Raw genomic sequence first — 26,289 nt, 5'->3', positions numbered from 1 at the left:
AGATCCTTTGGTCTGCAAGCCAACGCTCTATCCACTGAGCTAAGCCAGCTAGGGCTCTACTATATTCTTTATCTCTATTTTAGTAATTTGTAGAAATTTGTCAATCATTGGGATTATTAATGATTTAGCATGTATCACATGCAAATTTTCCTAGTCTATAAAGGTTTATGTGCTTTTTTAAAACTTTTATTATGATGCATTTTACAATGCATTTAGTTTCAAATACGTATGCAATCAAATACATTCATATCTTTTCTTCATAGTTTTTCAGATTTTCAGTCTTGCGTAAGGTCTCTCCCACACTCCTATGCTTACAAATATTCTCCAATTACTTTTAATTTATTCCACCAATATTTTATATCTTTGATGTATTGTGATATTAAATCTGTAGGAATTTATTTTTCTGTAAATTTCTTGAGGCCAAGGATTGTGCCTGGCTTACTCATTTATTTGCAGAGCTTAGACTAGGGTCTGGAATATAGCAGATTCTCAGGAACATTTGTTGTGCTAATGAGTAACTTAATAAAGTCATATGTGTTTTCTTTGAATGCATCAACTTATTTTATTCCCAGTACCTAAGTGACGTTACAACCAGTTGACCAGTTGCTATGACAATGCACTGACAACCAGGGGACAGATAATCAATGCAAGAGCTGCCCCCTGCTGGTCAGTGCACTCCAAGAGCCAACCTCCCACAGCCAGCCAACCTCTTGTGGTCACTCTCCCCTGGCCCGCCCTGATTGCCTGAAATGTATGCACTGGGCCTCTAGTATACACTGAGTGGCCAGATTATTATGATCTCTGAATGCATAATAATCTGGCCACTCAGTGTATATCCTATATAAAAAAGTCTAATATGCAAATTGTCCCCTCAACCAGGAGTTTGACCAGCAGGCAGGCCGGCCAAGCCCCCATGTTGCCTCCCCCTGGCCAGGCTGGCTGGACCCCACCCATGCAGATGCACTGGGCCTCTAATATATATCCAGTATAATAAGCACTATGCAAGGGGCTAGTGACACAGTTATTCCATTTGAGCAAGTTATATATTAATAAAGGAGGAAAACATGTGATACTAACATTTTGATATATTTAGAGTTTATTGTTATATTTCTTGCCACTCTATTACCAAAAACATTAGCTATGCCAGTAGATATGCAGCACTCATTGTCTCAGGGAAGAGATCACAAGGAAGACAGACAATAGAACCACATTTTGGCCTCTGAATTCCAATGTAACATTTTAAAATTTTTATTTTTTAATTACAGTTTATATTCAATATCACTATATAGGATATAAACTTGGATGTGGAAAGACGACCTTTTCAGAAGATGGAAAGGGCATCAGTTCAAACACACCTAGCTGTATAACTTTGCACAGATATTCAACCTCCCTAATCCTGTTTCCTCATTTGAAAAATGGGGATGATGATAAAACCTTTTTTATAAAGTTGTGGCAAGAATTGCCTGATAAAATGCCTATTCCCAGAAGAGGCCAGGCATATAATAAAAGTTCCACAAGTATTGCTTTGTTATTTTTATTAAGATGGAGAAATGCAGGCTGATGATGGCTTGGTCAGATGGTGCTAAAGGATAAAATAAAAATTGTACCACTTAAAGAAGGTAGCCAAAGCAACTCAAGCCTATAACTCAAGCCAATCACACCTATAACTCAATGCAGAAACCTTTACCAAATGAATACATAATTAGCCTAAACAGCAAAATCAGAGGTGGCTTGAAGAAATAGCAGAAAATAGTATGCAGAAAGCCAGTCCCAAATTCTACCACCTTTATAGTCTACAGAAAATCTTCTTAATGGGGGAAGGGGAGAGAAGGAGAAATAATAGCTCAAGGAGATGTTCAGTAAAGACCAGGGGCATAATTGCATTGTTTCCACTTAACCCCATTAAACAAGGGGACATTATGGCATGATTTCCAAATATGAGTTTCAAGATATGTTAGGACTCAGTCATCAATTTACAGTGAGACACCCTAATCCCAAAGCATCCATCAGGAAAGGGTTTGTGTGAGCTCCGTACACAGCTATGCAGGAAGTTCAGGCTCTCTCTCTCTCTGTTTTTGACCTATTTCTCAGGGTCTCATCTAACCACCAACTCCTTTTTATCTCTGATCATTGTGGGTGATAACAACCAAGGCAAGAAGCTAAGTGCTTTAGACACAAGTGAATAAGGATATAGGGGAAAATAAATGGTGATTGAAGGAGACTTGACTCGGGGTGGTGCACACACAACACAATATACAGATTATGTATTGTAGAATTGTGAACTTGAAACCTATATAATTTTATTAGCCAATGTCACCCTAATAAGTTCAATAAATATATTTTTAAAATATCCAAAGAACTCATAGAACTCTGAAAACTATGACCATCATTAGGGGTAATTGATATAAGGGAATGATTAGAAATCATTTATTACACTGCATTTTGGTAAATGAACAAAAATAGTTTGTATTGTATATATTACACATAAATACCCCAATGGGTGGCTCACACTTTGTTCTTCAGAAAGTTAACAAAATTCAGTTAGTGAATGGTTAGGCCGTCACTTTATTTCAAATCAATGCAACACATCTTTGAGCAATTATTATGTCAGACACTGCTGAGATACAATCTACTATAGCACTTAAAACATAGATAAAATAAGTAGTAAGTCAATAACACCTATAACTCAATGCAGAATGGGATAATACTGAAATAGAATCACCATATAATATATGCATAGATTATCTAATTTAATCTTCCTGACAACCTTTAAGGAACACATATCATTATCCCTACTCTTATGGATGGGAATAGTGAGGCCCAGGGATCCTGGCTAGCTCACTAAAAAGCACATAGCTGGTAAATGGCAAAGCCAGGATTTAAAATTAGTTTTCACAATTCCAAAATTCTTATTCCATCCTGTAGAGAGCCACCTGAGAAGACACATGGACATTCTTTTAATTCTTATCAGCTGAGCCCGAGGGCACTGGCAGAGTCCTGTTATCAGTACTGATTTCTTATCTTTATCCATGTGCTTGGAATGAGGAACAAATAGGACCTTGACTTACCCAGGTCTTGATATGATAAATCTCGTCCTTGTACCAAAAAATGAGGAACTTACCCAGGTCTTGATGAATAGGACCTGGGCACACCCAAAACTCCTTTTGACCTTAAACTTCCCCTTTGGCAATCAATGTGTGTGTTGTCTGTGGTGGCTGTGACTGCCTCTCCATCAGAGAGGTGGCGCCCACCTAGCGCCCAGATTGATGAGTCTATTTCTGCCTCCATTTCTCTTTCTTTCTCTAATTTCTTAATCCCCAGCTCCTCCACTCAGGAACCTGTCATTTTCCATGCGGGACTCAGAAAACAGAGAAAATGCCAACCGCACATCCACTATGTTTAGGCACCTTATGTACGTAGGCTGAATATAGCCCAATAGGTGGGTCAGAACTAGACTGATATTTGGAATGCTATAGTAAGGAGTTTTCACTTTATGCCATGAACATTAAGCACACACTAATGTTCTTTAAGCAGAACAGTGACAACATCTAATTTTCATTTTATAAAGATCTCCTCAGTGTGGATAATGGGCTGTAGAAATAGCAAGAATATAAATATGGAGACCTATTAAAAGGCTGTTGTAGTAGTCACAGGAACAACAGTGGTCTAGACCAGTACAATGGATATGGGAAGGAAAAATCAAAAAAAGCTCATGATATTCTGAATGCAAAATCAACCTGATCTTGATTCAGAAGACAACTAAGCATTAAAAAGATTTCTTATATTAGCACTAGGGCAGCTGGGAGAATGGGGTAGATATTAAGAGACATTGAAATAGAGGAATATAAATTTAGAATCCAGCAGAAGGTGATAAGAGGACTTATGAATGTTTCTATGGATTTTTCCATGGAATATGTTTATTATACACTAAATTTTCATGATGTTAAATAAGCAAGATGTTTACTCAGTTAAACTTCTGCTCAGTTTAGTGGAAACAAATCAGCAGTGATGATTATTTGGAATATGCAAAGTAGCACAATTGGTCTAAAAGAGTATTCTGAGAAAAATGGCTATTATTCTAGTCAATGTCCTCTGACATTTAGGAATCTAAATGGGAACTGGTTCAGAGCTCAGTAAACTAATAGATTCAGCCCATGGCAGCTTTCCAGAAAAGTTTCGGAAGATACTTTAACAGAAACACTTAGTAATTTCCTTTCACAGTAGCTGAAGTATTATCTTATACAGAAAAGCATACCAGATGATAACATTATCTCTAAACCTTGCCAGTTTCTGAACAGTATTGGAAAGGGAAAAGCTTTTGAATACTGGGTCTTTAAAACACTGTTCTCATCACCCTTCCACACCTCTGCTTCCTCAGAAAGCCTATTAAAGGCCATCTCCACATTTAAATGAAAAACATTCCTAAACACTGCATGCTGAGTTTATCAGAAAACAAAATTCTGAATGTTGGTTTTTTTAATCTTAATATCAATTTGGGAAGAGACTTGTATATGTGAGAAAAGGTTTCAGCAAATGGTAATTAAGTAACTTCAAAATAGTGAAGTGATAGAGTATGAATCCATTTATTCTTTCACTAGAGGCCTGGTGCACAAAATTTGTGCACGGTGGGGGGAGTGTCACTCAGCCCATCCTGCACCTTCTCCAATATGGGACCCCTTGAGAGATGTCCAACTACCTGTTTAGGCCTGATTCCATGGGCCTCCCCTGCTGGCCTGATTGCCCACAACTGCCCTCCCCTCCCAGCCATCTTGTGGTAGCCATATTGTGTCCATATAGGAGTGGCCATCTTTGACCACATTGGGGTGGCCATCTTGTGTGTTGCAGTGATGGTCAATTTGCATATTACCTCTTTATTATATAGGATAATTTCATCTGAAACAGCAGTCTATCCTAGTGATCACAGGCTTTGGAACCAGACAGACATTGGTTTGACTAGTTTTATAGCATCAGACAAGATACTTAATTGTACCTCCATTTTCTCATCTGTTAAAATGGGAGTGAGACAATATGTAAGATTAAATGAGATAATGGAAGTAAACTGTTTAATGCAGTACCTGGCACAGAGTAGACAACCAATGAGTAGTGGGCTTAACTCTCATTCAATAAATATTTACAAAGTGCCTGCCACATGCAAGACAATGCAGAGCATGGCATGGATTCCAAAAGCCTCTATCTGGAAACTTGAATCAGAATGAGGAAGTCCCATGGGCCTTTTTTATTAAGGTAGACATCTTACCTAATAATAGTCAAACATGTAAATTGACTATACCTCCACTATGCCCACGGCTAATCAGAGTGAGTATACAAATTAGAAGGTCAAATGTAGTGGCTGCCCAGGTGCTCCAGGTGCAGAGTGGCCAAGCAGAGCAGGACACCTGTTATGAGAGAGAGAGTGGAGACAAAGGGATCTACAGGAGGGGTGTGCCACAGCAAAGACAAGACTACAGATGCTGGCCCAAGTCTGCAGCAAAGACGAAGATGGCAGACTGATGGAGTCTGCAGCAAAGGCGAAGATAGCATACTCCAGCCTGAGTCTGAAGCAAAGCAGCAAAGACAAAGGTGACAGACTCCAGCCCAAGTCTGCAGTGTAGACGAAGATGGTAGACTCTGGCCATAGTCTGCAGCACAGACAAAGATGGCAGATTTCAGCTGGAGTCTGCAGCAAAGATGAAGAAGGCAGACTCTGGCTGGAGCGAAGGCCTGGGTCCTGGGTGCCAAAGGAAAATTGGTGTTGGAAGCCAAGAGAAAAAAGGCCTATTGCATGAATCTCTTTATGCAACAGGCCTCTAGTATTTCAATAAGGCAGACATATTTATGCCAATGCTGTTTTCTTTCAATGCTGAGCACATTATTCCTTCTCTAGGACTGGAAGTTTTTGTTTTGTTTCATTTTGTTTTGTTTTTATACTCTAACCACTACAGCATGATGAAGGGCAAAATAGATTTTAAAATAAAAAATATCGGTGACTTAGTCATCTTATTCTACTTAAGAAATAGCATGATACATTTCTATGCTTTCAAATACAAGATTCAAGTCATTAATCTTGAGTGCATTTTGAGAAACATTCTTCTATGAGCAATTACTGCAGCAGTTGTAGAATTACTATAATGTTTAATTTATTAAAACAACTGTGCGTGTCTCCAAATGAGTAAAAGAAATACAAGCAATCTCAAAAGTGAGATTAGATTCAAGAAAATTTTTGAAGCATGAGTTTATAATTTTTTATCTTCCAGTATCCAAAATAAACATTCTAAGGTAAGCACTTCTTACACTTTCTTTATTTATGAAATAAAGAGATATTTAGAGGAGTGAGAACTCTTTATTTTTAGGCACAACAATCTAATTAAAAAATAAAAAACAAAGAAACAAACAACAATAAAACTCATTTCTTTAAAGCAAATGTTGTCAAATAACTTTGTTTAAATCTTTAAACTTTTCAAAATAAAATCAGTTTATTGATGGAGATACCATAATGACTTCATACTTTTAAAATCAAATTTCTATATGCTATTTCTCCAAAACATTTAGAGAAAAATACAATAATTGAAAACTAAAGAAACTTTCTACTATAATTTGATGGTGTATTCTTATAGATGAGAGGGTTTGGTGGTGGTGGTGTTCAGGTTTTAGGGTGTTTTTTTGTTTGTTTGTTTGTTTTTCCAGGTAAAAAAAAGCTTTATTTCATTTTTTTATTATTAAATTATTATCTGTGTACATGTTTTAACATTGCTCCCCTCTCCCATACATACCCTCCCTCCCCAGAGTTTTGTGTCCATTGGTTGTACTTATATGCATGTATACAAGTCCTTCGGTTGATCTCTTATCTCCCCCAGGTCTCCCTACCCTCCCTGCTGTAATTTGACAGTCTGCTTTTGTATGTGGTGGAAATCTGTGTTTTCTAATCAAGTTATTCTATAGTCAGATAGATGTTTATAGATCTCTCCCATATTACCCATCATTAAAATAATAAATTATTTCACTCCTAAGACTATCATGACACATATAATCCTATCTAATAAAAGAGTAATATTCAAATTTACTATCACTCCAAGACATAATATGGCTGCCCCCGTGTGGTCAAAGATGGCTGCCCCCATGTGGACACAAGATGGCCACCACAAGATGGCCAGCAGGAGAGGGTAATTGTGGGCAATATGGCCAGCAGGGGAGAGCAGTTAGGGGTGACCGGGCTGGGAGAGGAGGGCAATTGGGGGGACCAGGTCTGCAGGAGAGAGCAGTTGGGAGGATCCAGGCCTGAAAGGAAGGACATTTGGGGGTTATCAGTTCTCCAAGGGAGGGCAGTTAGGGGTAACTGGGTCAGTAGAGGAGGGAAGTTGGGGGCGATCAGGCTGGCAAGGGAGGGCAGTTAGGGGCAATCAGGACAGCAGCAGAGCAGTTATGCATCTATCAGGCTGGAAGGGGAGTAGTTAGGGGGTGATCAGGCTAGCAGGCAGAAGTGGTTCGGGGTGATCAGGCAGGCAGGCAAGTGAGCAGTTGGGAGCCAGTAGTCCTAGATAGTGAGAGGAATGTCCGACTGCCCATTTAGGCAGTCGGACATCCCTCAAGGGGTTCCAGATTGGAGAGGGTGCAGGCTGGGCTGAGGGACATCCCCGTGCATAAATTTCATGCACTGGGTCTCTAGTTTTAAATATAATCTTTAATTAATAGATTTATAGTTTCATTGTAACAGAAGCACCCATCAGGGAGAAGGTCCGAATTGATATGAGAGAATCAGTAGAAAAAAAGAGCAGACTCACAGAGACAGGAATTGAGTCCTCATAACAAACTACAATTACTAGCAGGAATGTTCATTCTCCAAAATACCTCCTAAACTTCTAAGAGCTTGACAAAAACAATACTGAACTTGAAAGTTTCCCATCCAATGGGTTAACCAAACAGGCTTATTTCATGCTTTAAACCATTTTCCCCCCCTGTATTTTATAACGCATTTTTAAACCAGGCTCCAATGAGTCCATGTCAGCACTCATTACTAGAATTATACATTCTACAGTGAGACTGACTACAGATTAAATGCTTTGTGCTGTTTGCAGAACAATATTTTCTCTTGTACTTTCAAATGCTATCTTAGCTAATAAAGAGGAGATATGTTAATTGACCCTCGGGCCATTGCAAAGATGGAGGCACCCACAGCCAATAAGGAGGGAATATATTAATTGACTGCTATGTCTTCAAAGATGGTGGCACCCACAGCCCCAAGATTGCAGCTCCCAATCCCCTCAGCCCCACCCGGGCAGTAGGCACATGGCAAGGCCTGGCCTACCTGTGAGCTCGGCCACTCCGTGCGCCTGCTTTCAGTCTCCCAGTCCCCTCAGCCCCCCAGCCACCCAGGATCAGCTTGAAGCATGGCCAAGCCTCAGATGTCAGCTTCCCAGATACCCAAGTCCAGCCTGAGGCACAGGCAAGCCTCGGATGGTGGCTACCCAAGGCTCAGGTAACCAGGGCCATCTGAGGCTTGTGCTGCCAGCTGTGGCAGCAGCAGAGGTATGATGGGGCATCACCTTCCCCTGATCACCGGTCACCTCCTAACCTGAGGGCTCCCAGATTGTGAGAGGAGGCAGGCTGGGCTGAGGGACATCCCCCACTTCAGTGCATGAATTTTCATACACCAGGCTTCTAGTAAAATAGTAATCCCTAGTGACATATTTAGTGATAACAACTATGTTCTTTTTCCAGCATGTATTTCCGAAGAGACTGCTTTGAATTAGCTCCACAAATTCAAATGTACAGGCAGGCCCCTTTTATGGCAACACTCAAAAAGTTATATTTTTCTCATGATCCTAAGTATTTTCTTCTACCCCTGTGCCAGACAACAAAGAAATGTAATTCATGCTCTGAACTAACATGTCTCCCACAAAATAAAATGTTGAAATTCAGGTGATGCATTCATACTACCAGATCTCTCTTTCTCTGAGACAGCTACTCTGCTTATAGCTTCTTTTTTATAATTTTATTTTTATTTATGACATTATTATAGATGTCTCCCATTTTCTCTCTTTTGCCTCCATTCACCCATATACCACCTCCCCCTCACTCTGTCTATCACTACATTGTTGTCAGTGTCCATGGGCTATGCATATATGTCCCTTGGTCATTCTCTTAACCTTCTTTTATCCTATGTACCCCACCCACTTCCTCTCTGACATCTGTGTATCCATGTCTCTGGTTATATTTTATTTATCAATTTATTTTGTTTATTAGATTCCACAGATAAGTAAAATTGTATGGTATTTGTCTTTCTTTGAATGGCTTATTTCACTTAGCATTATAATATTTATGTTTTTGCAAGAGGTAATAGTTCCTTCCTTTTTACAGCAGTGCAGTATTCCATTCTGTAAATGTACCACAACTTTTTATCCATTTATCTACCAATGGGCACTTGGGCTGTTTCCAGATCTTGGCTATTGTAAACAGTACTACTATGAACATAGGGGTGCACATACTCTTTTTGATTAGTGATTTGGGATTCTCAGGATATATTATAAGAAGTAGGATCAGTGCACCAAATAGAAGTTCCATTTTTAATTTTATGAGGAAACTCCATACTTTTATCCACAGCGGTGGCACCACTGTGCATTCCCATCAATAATGGACCAGGATTCCCTTTTCTCTACATCTTGGCCAGCACTTGCTATTTGTTAATTTATTGATGATAGCCATTCTGGCAGGTGTGAGGTGATAACTCAATGGGGTTTTATTTTGCATCTCTCTGATGATTAGTGATGTTAAGAATTTTTATATTTCTCTTGGCTATAAGTATATCCTTTTCTGGAACAAAAACCATCCAGTTGTTTATGTAATGCCCATAGCACTTTCATACCACAACAGAAGAATTGAGTAGTTGTGACAGAGATGTGTAGTTATGACCCACAAAGCTGAAAATATTTCTTTTACTGTATGACCATTTACAGGAAAAGTTTGCAGATCCCTACTTTAAAAATATTAATAGCCTTAGCCAGTTTGGCTCAGTTGATAGAGCATTGGCCTGTGGACTAAAGAGTCCCAGGTTCAATTCCACTCAAGTGTATATGACCAGCTCAATCTCCAGTAGGGGTGTGCAGGAGGCAGGTAATCAATTATTCTCTCTCACCATTGATGTTTCTTTCTCTCTCTCCCCCTCCCTTCCTCTCTAAATCAATAATATATATATATATATATATATATATATATATATATATATATATATTTAAATCCCTTTAAAAACAAAAAACACTAGTAAATATTAACAAGAAATACTTATAATACTAATGAAATGAGCTCGAAACACCCAAAATCCAGATGAAGAGGAAGGCATTTTCACTTAAATATTTAACATTATCAATACTTTAACAGATATATGAGTGCCTCCCCTATTATATCCTACTCCTATACATTGTTTGATTTGAAAAGTCAAGTATGAACCATAAACCTAGCTCTGAAAAGCAGGCAATGCTGCCAGTGTTTTATGAAAAAATTAAAAAAAAAAGTTAAGTTGAATTGAGTGTAACTCTTATTTTATAAGAGTTTATAAGAGATTTCTTTTCTGGGCTAAAAATGAACACGGTTATGAGTGAGAGTTAGGAAACAAAAAGTTTATGACAGTTGAGACAACTGGTATGGCTATAATGTGTCCTGGTAATAGATAATTTGTCAGAGATATGATCAGAAAAGTAGGGTGCTCTAGTTTTTTATATTGGGCTCCTCCTGGGGAGAGAAAAGAATACCTCTAAAGGGTGAAATGGTGTCCTTGGTTAATCAAGGCAGAAAGACCTGAACAGAAGAGCAATGATTTTTCCATCAAATGGTGGAGGCAAGAACATATCAGGTTCACCTGAGCACTCTGTCCTTGAGTTAGAAAAGAAGATATAATGATGACAGGATATTTTTATTAAAATGCTATAGTTTAATTGGGGCCAGTTACATCAGGGCACAGCTATCCTTCTGGGGCTCTAATCACCACTCTCCTTGAATTTTCCTCACCATTTTCTAATGCTGTTTTCTCCAGCCCATCTCTCTCTCTCTCTCTCTCTCTCTCTCTCTCTCTCTCTCTCTCTCATTTTTGCTCTCATTTGGTGGATAATAACATCCAATAGTTTCTTAAGAAAGGATATATAAGAAGTAGAAGAGATTGATATCCACAATTTCTGAAATATTTATATTGTACCACATATTCAATTGATGATTAAGATGGTACAGAATTTTGGTTGGAAACTATTGGCACTTAACACACACACACAGAGAGAGAGAGAGAGAGAGAGAGAGAGAGAGAGAGAGAGAGAGAGAGAGCAAGCTATGATTTCCTCACTTATTTGGTCACACATATGGAATTTAATGGAAACAAAGAGGCCACACAGAACAAGAACAGATGTGGCGCATCTTGGCATAGTCTCTACTGCACCCCACCCACCCAGGATGCTTAGGGAAGAATTTGATGACACTATCCTCACAATTAGTGGCCTCTAAAGAGTTGAGAAAACAGCTGAATTATTCCTTGCCACTCCCTGTTTAAATGCTAGGATTATTCCACTAAAGAAAATTACATACAAACAATCCATCATTTTCTATTTTGAAATGATTGCAAACAATTATCTGTTTTGCTTCGTGAACTGAATTGAGCAGCTGCAAAGCCACATACATCACTAGTAATGGGAGTCCATACAGTTGATATAACATGGCTGACAATAACAGCTCAATCATTAATAGTATTTCACTCTTTCATATACTTTTATCTTATAAAGGCAAGTTCATATTCATGTGTTTAGAAGAATCCAGTCAGCTCTATTATTTATGTTTTCATTAACAATAGTGGAGAGTTCTTAAAATTTAAATCTATAAAAATTTCACTTTTATCACTATCCTAGAGCTATCTTTATATCAAGCTGATTAAATATCATTGTTCCTAGACAACGAGAGCTGAAAGTATATGATTATACATGCATATACACCTTAATACATTTTGGTCTCCTGGGAAAATACAGAATCTCACTTCAAAGTGTTCAAATAGATGACAGTACAGCAAAGGGGCTTTCAAATTATATAATCACTGAAACAAATAACTTAAATACTTAGTGGTAAAATGTCATGTCAGAACTGTGGCATGTTATCAGCCCCAATAATTACATATGTGGACTATCTAGTACCAATGGCATAACATTAAAGTGAAAATGGATATTATCTCCAATAAATACAAGTTTACTCAGAATAAGTAATTGAGTTATTAATAAATTCTAACCACCTTCTGCCTTAGGCAAATTTTTTTGTGTCCCTCTCTGCATCAGAATGTCCAACTATAAGAATAAACCATGGCCCTGGATGGTGTGGTTCAGTTGTTTGGGTGTCATCCCAAGTACTAAAAGGTTGCCAGTTTGATTATTGGCCAGCACATGTTTGTCCAGGTTTTGAGCTCAATCCCCAGTAGAGGGCATGGAGAAGCTAATTGATGTTCACTCTCACATCAATGTTTTTCTATCTTTCCCTATCCCTTCCCCTGCCGCTCTCTCTCAGTTTGGTTTAGTGGACAGAGCATCAGCCCTCAGACTGAATGGTCCCCAGTTTAATTTCAGTCAAGGTCATGTACCTTGATTGCAGGCTCGATCCCTGACCCTGGTTGGGCATGTGCAGGAGGCAACCAATCAATGTCACTCTGACGCATTGCTGTTTCTCTCTATGTGTCTCTTCCACTCTCTCTAAAAATCAATGGAAAAATATCCTTGAGTGAGGATTAACAAACAACAACAACAAAAAGAATTAGCCATGACTCATAAATGGATTTTTAAAAAGCCAACACCAATGGGGTCCCTGAGCCTTGCCTATGGGGATTGGGCCAAAACCAGCAATCGGACATCCCCCAAGGGATCCCAGATTGAGAGAGGGTACAGGTCAGACTGAGGGACCCCACTGGTGTATGAATCCATGCATGAATTCATGCACAGGGCCTCTAGTAATTAATAAAATAATATTGTATACTTGAAATTTTCTGAGAGCAGATCTTAAGTGTTCTCACTATACACACAAAATGGTATCTATATGAGTTGATGGATGTGTTCATTATGACTTTGTTGTCATAATCATTTTGCATGTACATGTATATAAAATAATCACCTTATACACTTTAAATATGTTATTTTATTTGTTAATTATGGCTCAATAAAGTTGAAAAACTGTATGATATACTGTTAAATACTACAACATATACAAAAGTTGAAAACATTATGCTAACTGAAAGATGCCAGGCAAATAGGGCACATATTGCATGACTTCATTAATCTAAAATCTCCAGAACAGGCAAATCTATAGAAACAGAGAAATGATTAGTAATTGTCAGGAACTGGTAGGAGAAAGAACATGGGATGATTACTAAATTAGTACAGGATTCCTTTTTGTAATGATGACAATGTACTGGAATTAGATAGTAGTAATAATTGCACAACTCCATACATACACTAACAAACTACTAGAATTTATACACTCATGTGACATTTAGTTGCAGGGATATGTTCTGAGAAATACATACGTAGTTAGTTGGTTCCATCATTGTGAAAATACCAGAGTGTACTTACACAAACCTGGATGGTGTATAACCTGCTACTGTAATTGTACGTGCCAGTTAGGCACTGGTGAGGTGTCCTAGGAAAATCAAGAGCAGAAGGTGCTGGAGTTTCTAGATAAATTTTGGAACCAAGAATTAGAAGACTCTACAACCTACTTCTAACTTTGGCTCTGGGTAGCAGAAAGACTCACAGAGATATCTTCCAACCATCATGGCTTGGGAGAGAAAACAATTCAGCAGGCAGCAGCAAAGGGGTGAGGGTGACTGAAAACAAGAAAGGAATAAGTACATTTCATGGCAGAGCCTCATGGGCAGATGCTATCATAGGGCCTGGCATCCAGCCCAATATGTGTCTTAGCTCAAGTTCTCAGGAAGGTAAGTCTGACAAATTTTCCCAGGAATCAGGATGAAATACATGGGAGAAAAGCAGGGATGACATAATCAAAATAGGAATGTGTTATTTTGATCACTGTGAAAGGTAAATGGATGCTTGATCTAATGTAAATTGAGGAGCAATTATTAACTAGCCACCATACCACATGGGTCAAAGTTTTGTCACACTGGACATTCACCCCTCCCCATTCCCATACTGTGTATTCACAGGCTCTGGGTAATTTTTGAAACATCTTACATTTCAGCACCAATATGGCAAGAGATGCTAAAGCTGGTGACAAACTGGTCTCCTCTTTAGTGGCTGAAATAGCAAGATTAGAAATGCATATAAAATGTCCAATACAATTAAGTGAGCACATCCAACCTTGGTACCATTGTAGAGAGAAAGGTGGGAAAATGACTCTAAATTGACTATCTCCATTCCAAATCAACTGTGGAAAGCTAAGGTTACAAAATTGACCTTGATTTGGCAAAATTAAGTTTTCCTATTTGAAGCTGAGAGTAAGTTAAAAATAGAGACAAAATTGGGTTATACAAGTTGTTACACTACTTCAATGCTGAGTCTAGTGGTCTATAAAATTCATCTTTACTAGGTATTCATTTAATGATATTCAACAAATATTTATAGAGTGTCTACTGTGACACATAAAGTGTCGCAAGGAATATAACGTAAAAGTTAATACTTGTCACCAAAGTGCTTACCATCTAGTGAGGAGAAAGACAGCCATACCCCCAACTACAATCCAGGAGGAAGAGCTAGAAGCCAAGCCCTTATCATGTCTGTCCCTTGGGACCCTCATAAGTAAAATAAAGTTAGAATAACCAACTTCTAAGATCCCTTAGCTCATTGTCATTCTGTGAATCTCTAAGTGTCACACAAAACCAGATAACCTCAATACAAAAGCTATACTGTTGAGTCCAAATCATACTTCCTGACTTCCTTTTTCAGAGGAAATTGTTTCAGAGAAAGCAGGATGGAAGCCTGGTAATAATCTTTCTCACTTGTCCAAAACAAAGCCTGCATTGGCTTTAAAACAGCAGGCCTACAAGTGAAAAGTTCCAGCAAACGTATTTCCTGATCTCATGCAAGGGGAGATAAAGAAAGCTTTTAAAAGAAATCCAACTTTGTTTACATAATACTGTCATAAGCAACTGTGAAATATATTTTACTAGAGGCCTGTTGCATGAAATTCATGCATGGGAGTGGGGGAAGTATGTCCCACAGCCCAGACTGCACCCTCTCCTATCTGGGACCCCTCTCACAATCTGGGACCCCTGGTAGCCCCCACTGCCCTCCCTTGCAGGACTGGCCCCCCCAACTCTCCTTCCCTGCAGGCCTGATAGCACCTAACTGCCCTCCCTGCAGGCCTGGTCACCCCCAACTGCCCTCTCCTGTTGGCCCAGTCACCCCTAACTTCCCTCCTCTGCTAGCCTGATCACCCCCAACTGCCCTCCCCTGCTGGCCTTGTCCCCTAAAACTGTACTCCCCTGCAGGCTTGGTCCCCCCTAACTGCCCTCCCCTGCAAGCCTGCCCCCCCAACTTCCCTCCCTGCAGTCCTTGTCCCCCCCAACTGCCTTCCCCTGCAGGCCTGGTCACTCCCCACTGCCCTCCCCTGCAGGCCTGCATCCCCCCAACTGCCTTCCCTCATAGACTTGGTTCTCTACAACTGTCCTTCCCTGCAGGCCTGGGACCCCTCCTAACTGTCCTCCTCTGCAGGCCTGGTTGCCCCCATCTGCCCTCCCTTGCAGGCCTGGTCCCTCCCAACTGCCCTCCCTTGCTGTCCTGATCACCCACAACTTCCCTCTCCTGCTGGCCATCTTGTGGTGGCCATCCTGTGTCCACATGGGGAGAGGCCATCTTTGACCACATGGGGGCTGCCATCTTGTATGTTGGAGTGATGGTCAATTTGCACATTACCTCTTTATTAGATATGGTAGTTCAAAAGTCAAGAAGCAAAATGGGTTACTAACTACAGTATTTATTAACTGCTTGCCTAACATACCGGTATCTTATTCATTTGCTATTCCAATTAACTTCTCTGTTCATTCAAATGCTCTCCTTCCTGCTCTCCAATTCCAATTCTACTCTTTTTTTCCTCTTAAATCCCACCTACACTAACCATCATTTTATGACTCTCCAAGTCACATTGTTTGGTAAAATATTTTTCTGAATGTATTACATACTAAATATTATAACTGGAAAAATGCCAATAATGTGGTTGAGTAGAAGCTGATATGCCAATGGATTAACAATAGAAAGCCTCCAAATTAGGGGAAGGCTGCGCCATCTTACCAGGAAAGGAGGATCTTCTCTGAGGCCTGGAAAACCCACAGCAGAGGAGACCATCGAGCAGCTGTGACGCTCCAATCAGCGCAAGCACGTGGATTCAAGGGAGTTCTTCGATCACCCACGGAAAGGAGAAGGAACACCACATAACCAGACATCCTGAAAAGAGAGACCATGGGGAGACAAAGAAAGCCTCCAAATTAAGTGTAATTATGACCCACAAAATTTTATTAAAATCTCTTAAGTAATACCAGTTATTTTTCTTTTCTTTTGTAAAATAATGATGTTTATTATTTAAAATAATCTTATAGTCCCCGAAGGAGGAACACACAGGGCCAAAAAGGGTTAAAGAACTATGAATTTATTAGGTCATCCGGAACCCAGGTTGGCAGAGCCCCAAATGGCGCCGGCACTCAGGGACAGGGAGTCAGAGATTTTAAAGGACTCTGGAAAGGCTTTTTTTGGCAGGGAACTCTCTGGGTGAGTCCAGATCCTAAGAAGGTCTAGTTAGGAAGGATAATGGTCTTAGCAAGTGGAATGTGGTCTAAGCAAAAGGAAATGTCTGTTGTGAAGTGGGCTAAAGGTCAGTTCCCTGGGGAAGTGTATTGATTCAATTATTTGATCAGACCTAACAAATAACTTTGGGACATTTTGGGTTAACTAAAATACATTATTAAAATCCATTTCTCCTGTTTAAAAAAAAAAAACAACTTTTTTTTTTTTTACTATTTTTATTGTTGACATTATTATAGATGCCCCCCAGTTGCACCCACCAGCCAGAGCCAGTTATTTTTAAGCAAAAGTTTAATAGTAGAAAATACTGGAACTGAGTAAAATTTCTGACACAGACTCCTAACTTTTGAGGGTCAGGCAGATTAAATATTTTTGCATGTATCAACAAATAATCAGCCATACTTTTACAAATATAGTTGAATTCTCTCATACAAGATTAAATTTATCTAGATTTAAGATATATCTTCAGTTCTTATAATAAAGGCACCTTTATACAATATTTTAGACTTTGCAACCAGATGTGTATTTCCAACACACTCTTCTTCTTACAAATGTTATCTTTTTTCATTTAATACAGGATAAAGGAAAGGAAATGTACAGCAACATGTCTACCTTTGTACAATATAGAACATTTAGAACTAGAAAAGGAATGTTTCTGTGTCAGTTGTTCTTTTTAAAGTCTACTGATTCCATAGAATCACTACATTATGGTATAAATTATGTAGGAAGTGAAAAATGGTGAATTTCCTTTGCATGGAGAATACAGGGGCTGCTTTGTAATTTACTTGTAGCCTGAACTATCTGCTACAGTAAAGATAGTTTCTCTCTCAAGTTGCCTTGATAACAGCATTCTGCATACAGTTCTATAACAGCTGAGGGTATATGATGTTAGGTTCCTAGTAGAGAAAATATATAGACATCAATCTATGTAAGCACATAACTGGTTTAATTTTTTAATAGTTAGGCACCCTTCAGGGTACAAAGATCAAGATCAGTTGTTTAAATCAAATGTGTACAATGTCACATCAATGTTAATATTTGGTAAATTAATACTGGAAACCCTAAGTAAAAAGCATAAATAAATGCCAGTGTTTTGTTATGAAAGTGTAAAATGTCACTTCATCTTTAGTTTTAGAATGATTTTAATTCTCCATGACCTTGTGTACATGTATATTCACAAAGAAGTAGGGACAATATTAATACTTTTTAGATGGTAATGACAAAATCTCTGGGATTACATACCATTTAAAAAAAAAAAAATCCCAAATGTCCAAACTCTTAGCATATTCTCATGAGATATAATGGATGCTTAATATAATGCTAATGTCATCTAATGAATTACAATAAATATGGAATAAAACCATGCTTCTGTTATTAAATATTGTTTCTTACAAAATGCCAATGATAACTTACCAAGAAGCTATTGTGCAATGTACCGCTAAGTATATACACATACTATATTTTCAATAAACATAATTTACTTTTTAAATTTACTACTACTACCTGTGCCAAGATGGAATAGAATATATTTTTCTAAGATAAATTACTCAAATTGGAATAAACTGTCATATAGCTGAGGAAAAGCAGAATTTAATGAGGTCATTATTGAAAAGATTGCTGCTTAACTGTTCAAAGTCGTTTATGTTTAAAAAGACTTTGTACTAAAGAAAAAATATTTAAAACAGTGCCAGCAGAAGACTTGCTTTAACAGAAGATTAAGGGTTTGCTAAACCCATCTTTTATTGAGAGAATGATTTAGAAGCCCAGGCAGAGGGGTAGGGGGAGGGAGAGAGGACTGGGGAAGCTAGCCAGGGCAGATGTTGTGGGCTTAATGCAGACCAGCAGTCCCACATTTCCACTTCCTCATCAGGTCCTTTTGCTGAGGTAGAAAAAGTACAGGGTGGGTTGTTCTGCCTTCTGAATTTAGTCTAAATTGAATCAGGTGATGAGAAGGCACAAGGAAGAACTCATGACTGCTACAGCAGGAAATACCATCCTTCAAATAAATGAAGTAGTCGGTGAAATAAAAAGGCAGCTGCAGTTCCTAAGAGACTTAAAACTCAGCAGCTTGGGGAAGTGGGGGCAGAGGTGCAGGGCAAAGGAATGTTGGAAAGCTTATGATTAGAAGAGGAGGTTTCAAAGATATTAATAAATGTGCTATAACTTAGAATTCAGAAGTGAAAAGCTATATGTATATCTAGGAATCACTTATCCTTGATTTAAAGCCTAGTAACTTATCTATCATATCCTTTACTAATTAACTAGCAGCCAGGTGCATGAAATTCATGCATGGGGGGGTCCCCATCAGGCCAGCCTGCACCCTCTCCAATCCAGGACCCCATGGGGGATGTCCAACTGCCAGTTTAGGCCCGATCTCTGGTGACACTCAACTGTCCCCCTGGCCTGGCTGCCCCTAACTGCCCCCCCCCCGCCAGGGATCAGGCCTAAACTGACAGTCAGACATTCCTTTCACAATCCTAGACCACTAGCTCCTAATGGCTCACCTGCCTGCCTGCCTGGTCATCCCTAACTGCCCCCCCAACCCCCGTGCCAGTCTGATTGTCCCTCGCTGCCTCTGCATGCAGGCCTGATTGCTTCTAACTGTACCCCACCCCGCTGGCCTGGTCACCCCCAACTCCCCCCCCCTCCTCGCCAGCCTAGTTGCCCCTCACTGCCCCCCTGCCAGCCTAATTGCCCCCAACTTCCCCTCCCTGCCAGCCTGGTCACCTCCAGCTGCCCCCCCCCGGTCTAGTTGCCTAGTTGCCTCACACTGCCCCCCCCCTGCCAACCTAATCATCTTCAACTGCCCCCCTTGCTGGCCTGGTCACCCTTCACAGCCCCCCCACCGACCTAGTTACCCTACACATCCTGCTGTTCAGTCATTTGGTCATCCTTCACTAACAGCCCTGCCAGCCTGTTCACCCCATGCAGCCCAGGTTGCAGTTTCAATTTCAGTGGGGGGGGGGGAGGGTGTACAGGAGGCAACAGATCAATGATTCTTTCTCATCATTGATGTTTCTATCTCTCTCTCCCTCTCCCTTTCTGAAATCAATAAAGACATATATATATATATAAAGAAAAAAAACACAAAAAGTGGAACCACCCTAAAGCCCTCAATAGTAACAAATTGTGGTACACCCATACAAGTGAATACTACTCAACAATAAAATGGAATGAGTCACAGTGAAGATGGTGAAAGAATAATCTTTTTAATAAATGGTGCTGGAGTAATTGTGTATCCACATGGAAAAAGAGAAATTAAATCTCTACTTCACTCCTTATATAATAGAGAAAACTATGAATAATGTAACCATCTACCATTGGGGAGATAAATTTTGGTATATATATATATATGTGTATGTGTGTGTGTGTGTGTGTGTGTATATATATATATATATATATATATATATATATATATATATATATATGTATGTATGTATACACACACACACACACATGTAGCTAATATGCTAAGTGCCCGACCATCTGACTGGTCGCTATGGCACACACTGATCACCAGAGGGAAGACATTCAATGCAGGAACTCTGTGATGTGTTGCACCCCAAAATCAGAGAGGAGAGAGACTGATTCCTAGTGGGGCTGCACGATTCCACTCACTGTGTCTTCTCACTCTCTGCGATCCCTAGGAGGATGTCAGAGAGCTGGTTTTGGCCCCATCCCCACAAGCCACACTGAGGGACCCCACCTGCTGCAGAAACCCCACTCGCTCTGCAGATGCTGGGGAGGGACTGGGGGAGCTGGGCTCCACGGTGTGTCTGGCCCATCTCGCCAGTCCCACCCCACAGGCCACCTTCTAATTAATTTCCTTTCAATGTGCATGAATAGAATACTATCCAGTTATTAACATAATGCAGAAGAAAATATAATGACATAAGACAATCTCCAGGTTTTAAAGAGGTTTGAAGAACTTTAAACAAGTTTTATAATAAAACATGTGATTCTATTTTCTGTGTATATGTATAAAAAAATACTAGAACAATGTGCATTAAAATGTTAGTAGCAATCCTCTCTAGGTGGTAGGATTGCTGATGATTTTTATCTTTTCCCTTCTGCTCGTGTACATTTTGTAACTATACTAATAAAATGGTAATATGCTAATTAGACCGGGTTGACCAGATATCTTCCAGACATCCTACTTCCTTCTGGACAAAGCCACAGTGGTGGGGGCCCAGGCACAGGCCGTTAAGGGCAATCAGGCCAGCATGGGGGAGCAAGCAGTTAGGGGTAAGATCAGGCTGGCACGGGGCGGGGAGGGGAGGAGCGATCAGGCCAGCAGGGGAGGGCAGTTTGGGGTGATCAGGCAGGCAGGCAGAGACAGTTAGAGGCAATCAGGCAGGCAGGCAGGTGACCAGTTAGGAGACAGAAGTCCCAGATTGTGAGATGGATATCTGACTACAAGTTTAGGCCCAATCTAGCAGTTGGACATCCCCTAGGGTCGCAGATTGGGACCTTGAGCCGTTGCTAAGGATGGAGTGGGAAGGAGAGGGTAGTGGTCCATGTACTATTACACAATATATTGTAGAAAGGTGCTCACAACTTATTTGACAAGGATAACAGTAGTGAGGAAAAGGATAAAAGGAGTTGGAGGACATAGAGAGAGCCTCCCAGCATGATGCAGTTATGATCCTTCTGAAGAGAAAAGGGAGGAAGTTAAGTAGGAAGAGTCTCAGAATGCAACACAGAACTAGAAAAATTGTGACTAGACCAATGAGGAGTCCTCAAGCCAAAGCTCTTCGTCACAGGAATACTAACTACATCTTCTAGGAATGAACTTGCCTTATTATCCTAGTCATACTAGTCATTGGCTTAGAGAACCCATGGGAAGAATGGTGTTGGCAAAAATCTTACCAGTAGATTTCAGAGCACAGCAGCTGGGACTGTCTGTCAATTCTTCTGTCAGCAGCAGGAAATCTCAGAAGCAAATTTTCATGAGTGTCAAAGTGGTGGTATATAGGAACAGAAAGGTAAGGGGGCCAGATCAAATAGGTTGATGTAGGCCATCACAATGACTTTGGTTTTTACTCTCAGTGACATGGGAACTGTTGGAGAGTTTTAAGCAGGGAAGTTATGTGATTTAAGTTAACTAGGAATTAATATAATGTAGTGGAGTTATATTATAAAAATCAACAGGAATATCCTGTTATGTTGAGAAGAGTTAAAGGGAATAGATGGTAAAAGCAAAGAGAGTAGTCAAAGGCTATTTCATTAATTTAGGTGAGAGTAATGGCAGTGACTTGGACTGTGACTTTAGCAAGAGAGGTGTTGAGAAATATATGCTTATGTATTGGATATGGAGTGTGAGCAGGGAGAGCTAAAGATAAGCAAATGGGTTTTGGTCTGAGCAACTGCAAAAATGGAGTTTCCGTCAACAGAAATGGGTAAGACTATGTGAGGAACAGTTTGAGAGGGATTATGAGATTTTGCATTTGGACAGATTAAACTGTAGATGTCTAAGTAGAAAAGCCAAATTAGATTTATGGGCCAAGGGAGAGAGCCTGGCTGGAGACAGAAATTTAGAAGTCATCCTTACATAGATGGTAATTAATGTTATAAAATAAGATGGAATCACCAAAGGGATGATAATAAGAGAAGAAAACCAAGAACTGAACCATGAAGCACATAATACTAAGAGGCCAATAAGATGAGTAGGGATCAGCAATGTATGCTGAGAAAAATCAACCAGTGAAGCTAGAAGAAATGTAGTAACTCAGAAGACAAAACAAGAAAATACTGCAGCTATTCCCAATGTGTCAGATGATGCTGCCTAGTCAAATATATGAGAACTGAAAATGTTACCATTGATTTCACAACACAGGTAATCTTAACAGAGCAATTTCAATGAACATAAAAGCTTTAGTGGATTTTTTAATGTGAGGAAGGAATAAGACAGTATAGAAACTGTTTTGAGAAGTTTTTCTTCAATTGGTGGCAAATACATTTCCTGGAAGGGTAATGTCATGTCAAATAACATTGCCTTTTGCCTACTGCTATGAGATAACTTTCTTTAAATTATGCTTTATATCAGGGGTCAAAAAATGTTCCTATAAAGAGCCAGATGGTAAATATTTTTATCTTTGTAAGCCATATAGTCTCTGTCACAATTATAGTCATGTGGTAGATGTTTGTGGTATCAGAGATACAATCAATGAGAGTCTGGAATGTTGGTTGGTTCATGTTACAGCTGCCTGATGAATCAAGAAGTCACTACCACAGCTGCTGTTTCCAAAACCATGTGTTGCTCCAATTTTCACCAGCCAAAATAGATGTCTAACACACTCCTCTTTCTCCCTTACTGAAATTTCTAGTTTCATATGAGTATATTTGATTCGCAGAACCTAAATAACATCCAGAACCTTGGGAACAGGAGAAGATGTAGCCTCTTCAGTACATATAAACATACTCCACAGAGTTTAGAATGGCTGGTAAATGACATCACCCCTTGGTGTAATGCCTTTGGATATATTATACTACATGGCAAAAAGAACTATACCAGTCACTTCAAGGTAAGAAGATAATATGATTGGGTACAATGTAATGAAATGAGCCCTTAAAAGCAGTGGAGGAAGTAGAAAGATGCTGCCAAAGAGGAAATTAGAGATTTAAAGTTAGAGTAGCACTCACCCCACCATTGTTGACTAGAAGATAGAAAAGATCATGTGAAAATAGTTAAGAACGAACTGAATTCTTGCCAACAGCTTGAATAAGCTTTAAAGCTGATTCTCCCCACCCAAGCACCTCAAGAAAAGATCTTAGGCCAACCACCATCTTGATTCTGCCCTTATGAACAAAATACTTACTTGAGACTGCCTATACTTCTGAATATATAGAATTGTGATAATAATAAATGCATGTTGTTTTAAGTTGCTAAATGTGTTGTGGGAACAATAGAAAACTGATACATTATCCATTCCATTACTGAGATTAACCCTTTAGCATCACTTCTTACTATTCTTTCTTCCTCACTCCCATACAATAAATTTATCATCAAGTCCATTTCATGCACTGGGCCTCTAGTAAAAAAAATAAAAACCTGTTCATTTATTCACTTAGCACACATTATTGAGTGTCTATTAAGTGTTAGGCCTCAGAAATACAATGAATTAATGGTTGAAACTGTCCAGTTATTCAGTGAACCCATTTCTTCTACTGTTGGACACACAGACTACATTTCCCAGCTTCCCTTATAGTTAGGTGTGGCTCTATGAGCACATCATAATCAATGGGATGAGAGCAAAAGTGCTGTATGTTATTTCCAGATGTGTCCCTCAACATCTTCCCACAAGCCATTTTCCTTGCTCTTTCCCCTTTTGCCAGGTTGCTACTGAAAATTACATCAACAATGGAGGCCATGTGTTAAATATTATGGGTCACAAATAACCCAAACGTGGCAAATGGTCCACTGAGTCTTTTTGACTTCCAAAGTAGTTTTCTGACCTCTTAGTTGCCTTTAAGGAATATGAAGCACTATCATTGATTATAAGGTATTTGTATTTCTTAACTTCAAATGGCATTTAAAACACAGACACACACACACACACACACACACACACACACACACACACACACACTCTCCCTAGCCACAAGATGTGTGAATGCATGAGTAAGTAGTTCCTAACTATTGCTAGTTCTATTCACTGGAAGGTTTTGTGTATTAGCACTAGTCTTGAAATCAACTAGTACGGAGTTGTAAAATATTAAGCCTGAACTCCTGGAAAGTCCATTCATGGAATTAATATAAATAAAACAAATACTCTGTGCCTGGCCTGACCACTGTCCTGGCCCATGTGTAGTGAATATGAAATTAACCTGGGAGAAGTAACAAATAGAGACAGAAACAAAGAGAACCAAAGAAACAGAAGGGAAAAAAAAGAGAGAAATTGGGCATATTTTCATGAGACCCAGAAAAGAAAAAAGAGAAAAACTGTACAGGGCCATAGATCCTAATGACAGAGCAAAAGGTATCAAAGAGATTACATGGCCAAAATATCTTAGTAGTTACAGATTTTAAAGTCTCTTTATAGATGAATATTTTAATATAGGGTTGCTATGATCATGATTGTTAAGTGAATAAACACTATATAATCACAGATTCTAAAAACTAGCAAGCATCTTAGAGATTACCTAAAATTGTAACTCTCACCACCCCCACCTCTGCCAGCAGTTCAAAGGACCTTCACCTGACTGTTTTCTTTTCCATGGCATTTATCACCTTCTAACAAAATATAAACATATCAATTATTATGTTTATATACCATTTATTATGTTTATTATTTGTTTGCCCTTCCATCTCCAACTAGAATGGTAACTCCATGAAGACAGGGATCTTTATCTGTTTTGTTTAGCCCAAGCTCCTACAACAGTAACTGACATGTAGCAACTACTCAATAGATATTTGCTGAGTAAATCAAACCTAACTAATAGCTCTTCTCTTTATAGTTGAGGAAACTAATTTTTTGACAAGTTCAGTTCTTTTCTTGAAGTCACAAAGCTTGTCAGCAACAAAGCTAAGGCACTAATAAAAGTCTAGTCCACTTTGACACTGTAGTTCTAAATAAAGAAATAAAAATCAGTTTAAATGACCCTCATTTTGCCCCCTCCTCCTCTTCCCGCACACACACTTTAACTTTGACAGGTAATAGAAAAAATGCTTTTTCCTCCTAAACAGGATCTATACATCAGAAAGACTTGAATAGTGCTACCATGCATCAAACAATAAAAGTGCATCCACATGGTACAAAATGAAAAGCTTTTTAGTGTGGTAAATGACATTTTCAGAAAAATATATTCTCTCCCTTTAAAGCATACCAAGTAGCATATCATTATGCAAGCTGTCTTACCCAGCTATAGTCAGTCACTCTCATGGGTCAGGTAGAAAAGCAACTTGTTCACCAGGTTACATTCGAAATACATTTGCTCATTTTGTTGTGCTGCACTCAGATTCCCTAAGGAATCTGTGCTTTCTTTTAAGGTGAAAAACAAAAGAGTTTGCTTGACAATTTTTGCTAAGGATTTGTAGAAAAATATCCTGTAAACCACAGAGCTGGAACATCTTCTAATCCAATTGTCAACAGGGATAATATCACAAATTCCTTTGTTAAATCAATTTCTTTACTCGTTCTAGTATAATTAGCTTTCAGTCTTATAACGGTGTTTAGTGTTCTAATTGTCAAAATTCTAAGTATATCAAAATGCATTCCCACCTGGGGTTTACTGTCATTCCTTAGTTGTTTTTACATCTGTTATATAGAAATAAAGTCACATAATTCCTTCACATATTAGGCAAAGAGAAAGTGATATATCTAGAAGACAAGCAATAGAAATAATTCAGCTCTAAATTTTATTCTTTGCATTTGAGTGAGCAGTATAATCTCTGAGCAAAGAGAGAATTACATCTTCTGAAATACTGCTATATATATGTTGGGTAAGGGGAGGGTGGAGAATTTGGGAAAGAAGAAATGGAACAGAAGAGAGGCACTAAGAAAACAGAAATTCAGGCAGAGGCAAAATC

Source organism: Pipistrellus hanaki (assembly GCF_964339955.1).
Source record: "Pipistrellus hanaki genome assembly, chromosome: X".
NCBI lineage: Eukaryota > Metazoa > Chordata > Mammalia > Chiroptera > Vespertilionidae > Pipistrellus > Pipistrellus hanaki.
Note: the sequence above shows the minus strand (reverse complement) of the source record.